The sequence below is a fragment of the Triticum dicoccoides genome, chromosome 1A (assembly GCF_002162155.2).
Source record: "Triticum dicoccoides isolate Atlit2015 ecotype Zavitan chromosome 1A, WEW_v2.0, whole genome shotgun sequence".
Lineage (NCBI taxonomy): Eukaryota > Viridiplantae > Streptophyta > Magnoliopsida > Poales > Poaceae > Triticum > Triticum dicoccoides.
In genome coordinates, this window is record NC_041380.1 from 559,199,076 (window position 1) to 559,206,779 (window position 7,704).

Here is a 7,704-nt window from a genome sequence, read left to right on the forward strand (position 1 = left end):
ACATGTTGGGTTGGCGTATTTCGAGATTAGGATTTGTCACTCCGATTGTCGGAGAGGTATCTCTGGGCCCTCTCGGTGATGCACATCACTTAAGCCTTGCAAGCATTGCAACTAATGAGTTAGTTGCGGGATGATGTATTACGGAACGAGTAAAGAGACTTGTGGGTAACGAGATTGAACTAGGTATGGGATACCGACGATCGAATCTCGGGTAAGTGACATACCGATGACAAAGGGAACAACGTATGTTGTTATGCGGTCTGACCGATAAAGATCTTCGTAGAATATGTAGGAGCCAATATGAGCATCCAGGTTCCGCTATTGGTTATTGACCGGAGACGTGTCTCGGTCATGTCTACATTGTTCTCGAACCCGTAGGGTCCGCACGCTTAAGGTTTCGATGATAGTTATATTATGAGTTTATGAGTTTTGATGTACCGAAGTAAGTTTGGAGTCCCGGATGTGATCACGGACATGACGAGGAGTCTCAAAATGGTCGACACATAAAGATTGATATATTGGACGGCTATATTCGGACACCGGAAGTGTTCCAGGGAAGTTTCGGATAAAACCGGAGCACCGGGGGGTTACCGGAACCCCCCGGGGGGTTAATGGGCCTCATGGGCCTAAAGTGGAGAAGAGGAGGGGCTGCCAGGGCAGGCCGCGCGCCCCCTCTCGCCCTAGTCCGAATTGGACAAGGAGGGAGGGGTGGCGCCCCCCCTTTTCCTTCTCTCCTTCCCCCTCTCCTACTTGGACAAGGAAAGGGAGGGGAGTCCTACTCCCGGTAGGAGTAGGACTCCTCCTGGGCGCCTCCTACTAGGGCCGGCCGCACCCCCCCTGGATCCTTTATATACGAAGGCAAGGGGCACCCCTAGACACACAAGTTGATCCACGTGATCATATTCTTAGCCGTGTGCGGTGCCCCCTTCCACCATAGTCCTCGATAATATTGTAGCGGTGCTTAGGCGAAGCCCTGCGACGGTAGTACATCAAGATCGTCACCACGCCGTCGTGCTGACGGAACTCTTACCCGACACTTTGCTCGAACAGAGTCCGGGGATCGTCATCGAGCTGAACGTGTGCTAGAACTCGGAGGTGTCATAGTTTCAGTGCTTGATCGGTCGGGCCGTGGAGATGTACGACTACATCAACCAAGTTAACGCTTCCGTTGTCGATCTACAAGGGTACGTAGATCACACTCTCCCCCTCTCGTTGCTATGCATCACCATGATCTTGCGTGTGCATAGGGAAATTTTGAAATTACTACGTTCCCCAATAGTGGCATCCGAGCCTAAGTTTTATATGTTGATGTTATATGCACGAGTAGAACACAAGTGAGTTGTGGGCGATATAAGTCATACTGCTTACCAGCATGTCATATTTTGGTTCAGCGGTATTGTTGGATGAAGCGGCACGGACCGACATTACGCGTACGCTTACGCGAGACCGGTTCTCCCGATGTGCTTTGCACATAGGTGGCTTGCGGGTGACAGTTTCTCCAACTTTAGTTGAACCGAGTGTGGCTACGCCCGGTCCTTGCGAAGGTTAAAACAGCACCAACTTGACAAACTATTGTTGTGGTTTTGATGCGTAGGTAAGATTGGTTCTTGCTTAAGCCCGTAGCAGCCACGTAAAACTTGCAACAACAAAGTAGAGGACGTCTAACTTGTTTTTGCAGGGCATGTTGTGATGTGATATGGTCAAGACATGATGCTAAATTTTATTGTATGAGATGATCATGTTTTGTAACTGAGTTATCGGCAACTGGCAGGAGCCATATGGTTGTCACTTTATTGTATGCAATGCAATCGCGCTGTAAAGCTTTACTTTATCACTAAGCGGTAGCGATAGTCGTGGAAGCATAAGATTGGCGAGACGACAACGATGCTACGATGGAGATCAAGGTGTCGCGCCGGTGACGATGGTGATCACGACGGTGCTTCGGAGATGGAGATCACAAGCACAAGATGATGATGGCCATATCATATCACTTATATTGATTGCATGTGATGTTTATCTTTTATGCATCTTATCTTGCTTTGATTGACGGTAGCATTATAAGATGATCTCTCACTAAATTATCAAGAAGTGTTCTCCCTGAGTATGCACCATTGCGAAAGTTCTTCGTGCTGAGACACCACGTGATGATCGGGTGTGATAGGCTCCACGTTCAAATACAACGGGTGCAAAACAGTTGCACACGCGGAATACTCAGGTTATACTTGACGAGCCAAGCATATACAGATATGGCCTCGGAACACGGAGACCGAAAGGTTGAGCGTGAATCATATAGTAGATATGATCAACATAGTGATGTTCACCAATGAAACTACTCCATCTCACGTGATGATCGGACATGGTTTAGTTGATTTGGATCACGTAATCACTTAGAGGATTAGAGGGATATCTATCTAAGTGGGAGTTCTTTAAGTAATATGATTAATTGAACCTAAATTTATCATGAACTTAGTAACTGATAGTATCTTGCTTGTTTATGTATGATTGTAGATAAATGGCCCGTGCTGTTGTTCCGTTGAATTTTAATGCGTTCCTTGAGAAAGCAAAGTTGAAAGATGATGGTAGCAATTACACGGACTGGGTCCGTAACTTGAGGATTATCCTCATTGCTGCACAGAAGAATTACGTCTTGGAAGCACCGCTGGGTGCCAGGCCTGCTACTGGAGCAACACCAGATGTTGTGAATGTCTGGCAGAGCAAAGCTGATGACTACTCGATAGTTCAGTGTGCCATGCTTTACGGCTTAGAACCGGGACTTCAACGACGTTTTGAACGTCATGGAGCATATGAGATGTTCCAGGAGTTGAAGTTAATATTTCAAGCAAATGCCCGGATTGAGAGATATGAAGTCTCCAATAAGTTCTATAGCTGCAAGATGGAGGAGAACAGTTCTGTCAGTGAGCATATACTCAAAATGTCTGGGTATAATAATCACTTGATTCAAATGGGAGTTAATCTTCCAGATGATTGCGTCATTGACAGAATTCTCCAATCACTGCCACCAAGCTACAAGAGCTTCGTGATGAACTATAATATGCAAGGGATGAATAAGACTTTTCCCGAGCTCTTCGCAATGCTGAAAGCTGCGGAGGTAGAAATCAAAAAGGAGCATCAAGTGTTGATGGTCAACAAGACCACTAGTTTCAAGAAAAAGGGCAAAGGGAAGAAGAAGGGGAACTTCAAGAAGAACAGTAAGCAAGTTGCTGCTCAAGAGAAGAAACCCAAGTCTGGACCTAAGCCTGAAACTGAGTGCTTCTACTGCAAGCAGACTGGTCACTGGAAGCGGAACTGCCCCAAGTATTTGGCGGATAAGAAGGATGGCAAGGTGAACAAAGGTATATGTGATATACATGTTATTGATGTGTACCTTACTAATGCTCGCAGTAGCGCCTGGGTATTTGATACTGGTTCTGTTGCTAATATTTGCAACTCGAAACAGGGACTACGAATTAAGCGAAGATTGGCTAAGGACGAGGTGACGATGCGCATGGGAAACGGTTCCAAAGTCGATGTGATCGCGGTCGGCACGCTACCTCTACATCTACCTTCGGGATTAATATTAGACCTAAATAATTGTTATTTGGTGCCAGCGTTAAGCATGAACATTATATCTGGATCTTGTTTGATGCGAGACGGTTATTCATTTAAATCAGAGAATAATGGTTGTTCTATTTATATGAGTAATATCTTTTATGGTCATGCACCCTTGAAGAGTGGTCTATTCTTATTGAATCTCGATAGTAGTAACACACATATTCATAATGTTGAAGCCAAAAGATGCAGAGTTGATAATGATAGTGCAACTTATTTGTGGCACTGCCGTTTAGGTCATATCGGTGTAAAGCGCATGAAGAAACTCCATACTGATGGACTTTTGGAACCACTTGATTATGAATCACTTGGTACTTGCGAACCGTGCCTCATGGGCAAGATGACTAAAATGCCGTTCTCCGATACTATGGAGAAAGCAACAGATTTGTTGGAAATCATACATACAGATGTATGTGGTCCGACGAATATTGAGGCTCGTGGCGGATATCATTATTTTCTCACCTTCACAGATGACTTAAGCAGATATGGGTATATCTACTTAATGAAACATAAGTCTGAAACATTCGAAAAGTTCAAAGAATTTCAGAGTGAAGTTGAAAATCATTGTAACAAGAAAATAAAGTTTCTACGATCTGATCATGGAGGAGAATATTTGAGTTACGAGTTTGGTCTACATTTGAAACAATGCGGAATAGTTTCGCAACTCACGCCACCCGGAACACCACAGCATAATGGTGTGTCCGAACGTCGCAATCGTACTTTACTTGATATGGTGCGATCTATGATGTCTCTTACAGATTTACCACTATCATTTTGGGGTTATGCTTTAGAGACGGCCGCATTCACGTTAAATAGGGCACCATCAAAATCCGTTGAGACGACGCCTTATGGACTATGGTTTGGCAAGAAACCAAAGTTGTCGTTTCTGAAAGTTTGGGGCTGCGATGCTTATGTGAAAAAGCTTCAACCTGATAAGCTCGAACCCAAATCGGAGAAATGTGTCTTCATAGGATATCCAAAGGAGACTATTGGATACACCTTCTATCACAGATCCGAAGGCAAGATTTTTGTTGCTAAGTTCGGAAACTTTCTAGAGAAGGAGTTTCTCTCGAAAGAAGTGAGTGGGAGGAAAGTAGAACTTGACGAGGTAACTGTACCTGCTCCCTTATTGGAAAGTAGTGCATCACAGAAAACTATTTCTGTGACACCTACACCAATTAGTGAGGAAGCTAATGATAATGATCATGAAACTTCAGAACAAGATACTACTGAACCTCGTAGATCAACCAGAGTGAGATCCGCGCCAGAGTGGTACGGTAATCCAGTTCTGGAAGTCATGCTACTAGATCATGATGAACCTACGAACTATGAAGAAGCGATGGTGAGCACAGATTCCGCAAAATGGCTTGAAGCCATCAAATCTGAGATGGGATCCATGTATGAGAACAAAGTGTGGACTTTGGTTGACTTGCCCAATGATCGGCAAGCAATTGAGAATAAATGGATCTTCAAGAAGAAGACTGACGCCGACGGTAATATTACTGTCTACAAAGCTTGACTTGTCGCAAAAGGGTTTTGGCAAGTTCAAGGGGTTGACTACGATGAGACCTTCTCACCCGTAGCGATGCTTAAGTCTGTCTGAATCATGTTAGCAATTGCCGCATTTTATGATTATGAAATTTGGCAGATGGATGTCAAAACTGCATTCCTGAATGGATTTCTGGAAGAAGAGTTGTATATGATGCAACCGGAAGGTTTTGTCGATCCAAAGGGAGCTAACAAAGTGTGCAAGCTCCAGCAATCCATTTATGGACTGGTGCAAGCCTCTCAGAGTTGGAATAAACGCTTTGATAGTGTGATTAAAGCATTTGGTTTTATACAGACTTTTGGAGAAGCCTGTATTTACAAGAAAGTGAGTGCGAGCTCTGTAGCATTTCTGATATTATATGTGGATGACATATTACTAATTGGAAATGATATAGAATTTCTGGATAGCATAAAGGGATACTTGAATAAGAGTTTTTCAATGAAAGACCTTGGTGAAGCTGCTTACATATTAGGCATAAAGATCTATAGAGATAGATCAAGACGTTTAATTGGACTTTCACAAAGCACTTACCTTGACAAGATTTTGAAGAAGTTCAAAATGGATCAAGCAAAGAAAGGGTTCTTGCCTGTGTTACAAGGTGTGAAGTTGAGTCAGACTCAATGCCCGACCACTGCAGAAGATAGAGAGAAAATGAAAGATGTTCCCTATGCTTCAGCCATAGGCTCTATCATGTATGCAATGCTGTGTACCAGACCTGATGTGTGCCTTGCTATAAGTCTAGCAGAGAGGTACCAAAGTAATCCAGGAGTGGATCACTGGACAGCGGTCAAGAACATCCTGAAGTATCTGAAAAGGACTAAGGATATGTTTCTCGTATATAGAGGTGACAAAGAGCTCATCGTAAACGGTTACGTGATGCAAGCTTTGACACTGATCCGGACGATTCTAAATCGTAAACCGGATACGTGTTTACATTAAATGGTGGAGCTGTCAGTTGGTGCAATTCTAAACAAAGCGTCGTGGCGGGATATACGTGTGAAGCGGAATACATAGCTGCTTCGGAAGCAGCAAATGAAGGAGTCTGGATGAAGGAGTTCATATCCGATCTAGGTGTCATACCTAGTGCATCGGGTCCAATGAAAATCTTTTGTGACAATACTAGTGCAATTGCCTTGGTGAAGGAATCCAGATTTCACAAGAGAACCAAGCACATCAAGAGATGCTTCAATTCCATCCAGGATCTAGTCCAGGTGGGAGACATAGAGATTTGCAAGATACATACGGATCTGAATGTTGCAGACCCTTGACTAAGCCTCTTCCACGAGCAAAACATGATCAGCACCAAGGCTCCATGGGTGTTAGAATCATTACTATGTAGTCTAGATTATTGACTCTAGTGCAAGTGGGAGACTGAAGGAAATATGCCCTAGAGGCAATAATAAAGTTATCATTTATTTCCTTATATCATGATAAAAGTTTATTATTCATGCTAGAATTGTATTAACCGGAAACATAATACATGTGTGAATACATAGACAAACAGAGTGTCACTAGTATGCCTCTACTTGACTAGCTCGTTAATCAAAGATGGTTATGTTTCCTAACCATGGACAAAGAGTTGTTATTTGATTAACGGGATCACATCATTAGTTGAATGATCTGATTGACATGACCCATTCCATTAGCTTAGCACCCGATCGTTTAGTATGTTGCTATTGCTTTCTTCATGACTTATACATGTTCCTATGACTATGAGATTATGCAACTCCCGTTTGCCAAAGGAACACTTTGTGTGCTACCAAACGTCACAACGTAACTGGGTGATTATAAAGGAGCTCTACAGGTGTCTCCAAAGGTACATGTTGGGTTGGCGTATTTCGAGATTAGGATTTGTCACTCCGATTGTCGGAGAGGTATCTCTCGGCCCTCTCGGTGATGCACATCACTTAAGCCTTGCAAGCATTGCAACTAATGAGTTAGTTGCGGGATGATGTATTACGGAACGAGTAAAGAGACTTGCGGGTAACGAGATTGAACTAGGTATGGGATACCGACGATCGAATCTCGGGTAAGTAACATACCGATGACAAAGGGAACAACGTATGTTGTTATGCGGTCTGACCGGTAAAGATCTTCGTAGAATATGTAGGAGCCAATATGAGCATCCAGGTTCCGCTATTGGTTATTGACCGGAGACGTGTCTCGGTCATGTCTACATTGTTCTCGAACCCGTAGGGTCCGCATGCTTAAGGTTTCGATGACAGTTATATTGTGAGTTTATGAGTTTTGATGTACCGAAGTTAGTTCAGAGTCCCGGATGTGATCACGGACATGACGAGGAGTCTCGAAATGGTCGACACATAAAGATTGATATATTGGACGGCTATATTCGGACACCGGAAGTGTTCCGAGGAAGTTTCGGATAAAACCGGAGCACCGGGGGGTTACCGGAACCCCCCGGGGGGTTAATGGGCCTCATGGGCCTAAAGTGGAGAAGAGGAGGGGCTGCCAGGGCAGGCCGCGCGCCCCCTCTCCCCCTAGAACGAATTGGACAAGGAGGGAGGGGCGGCGCCCCCCCCCCCCTC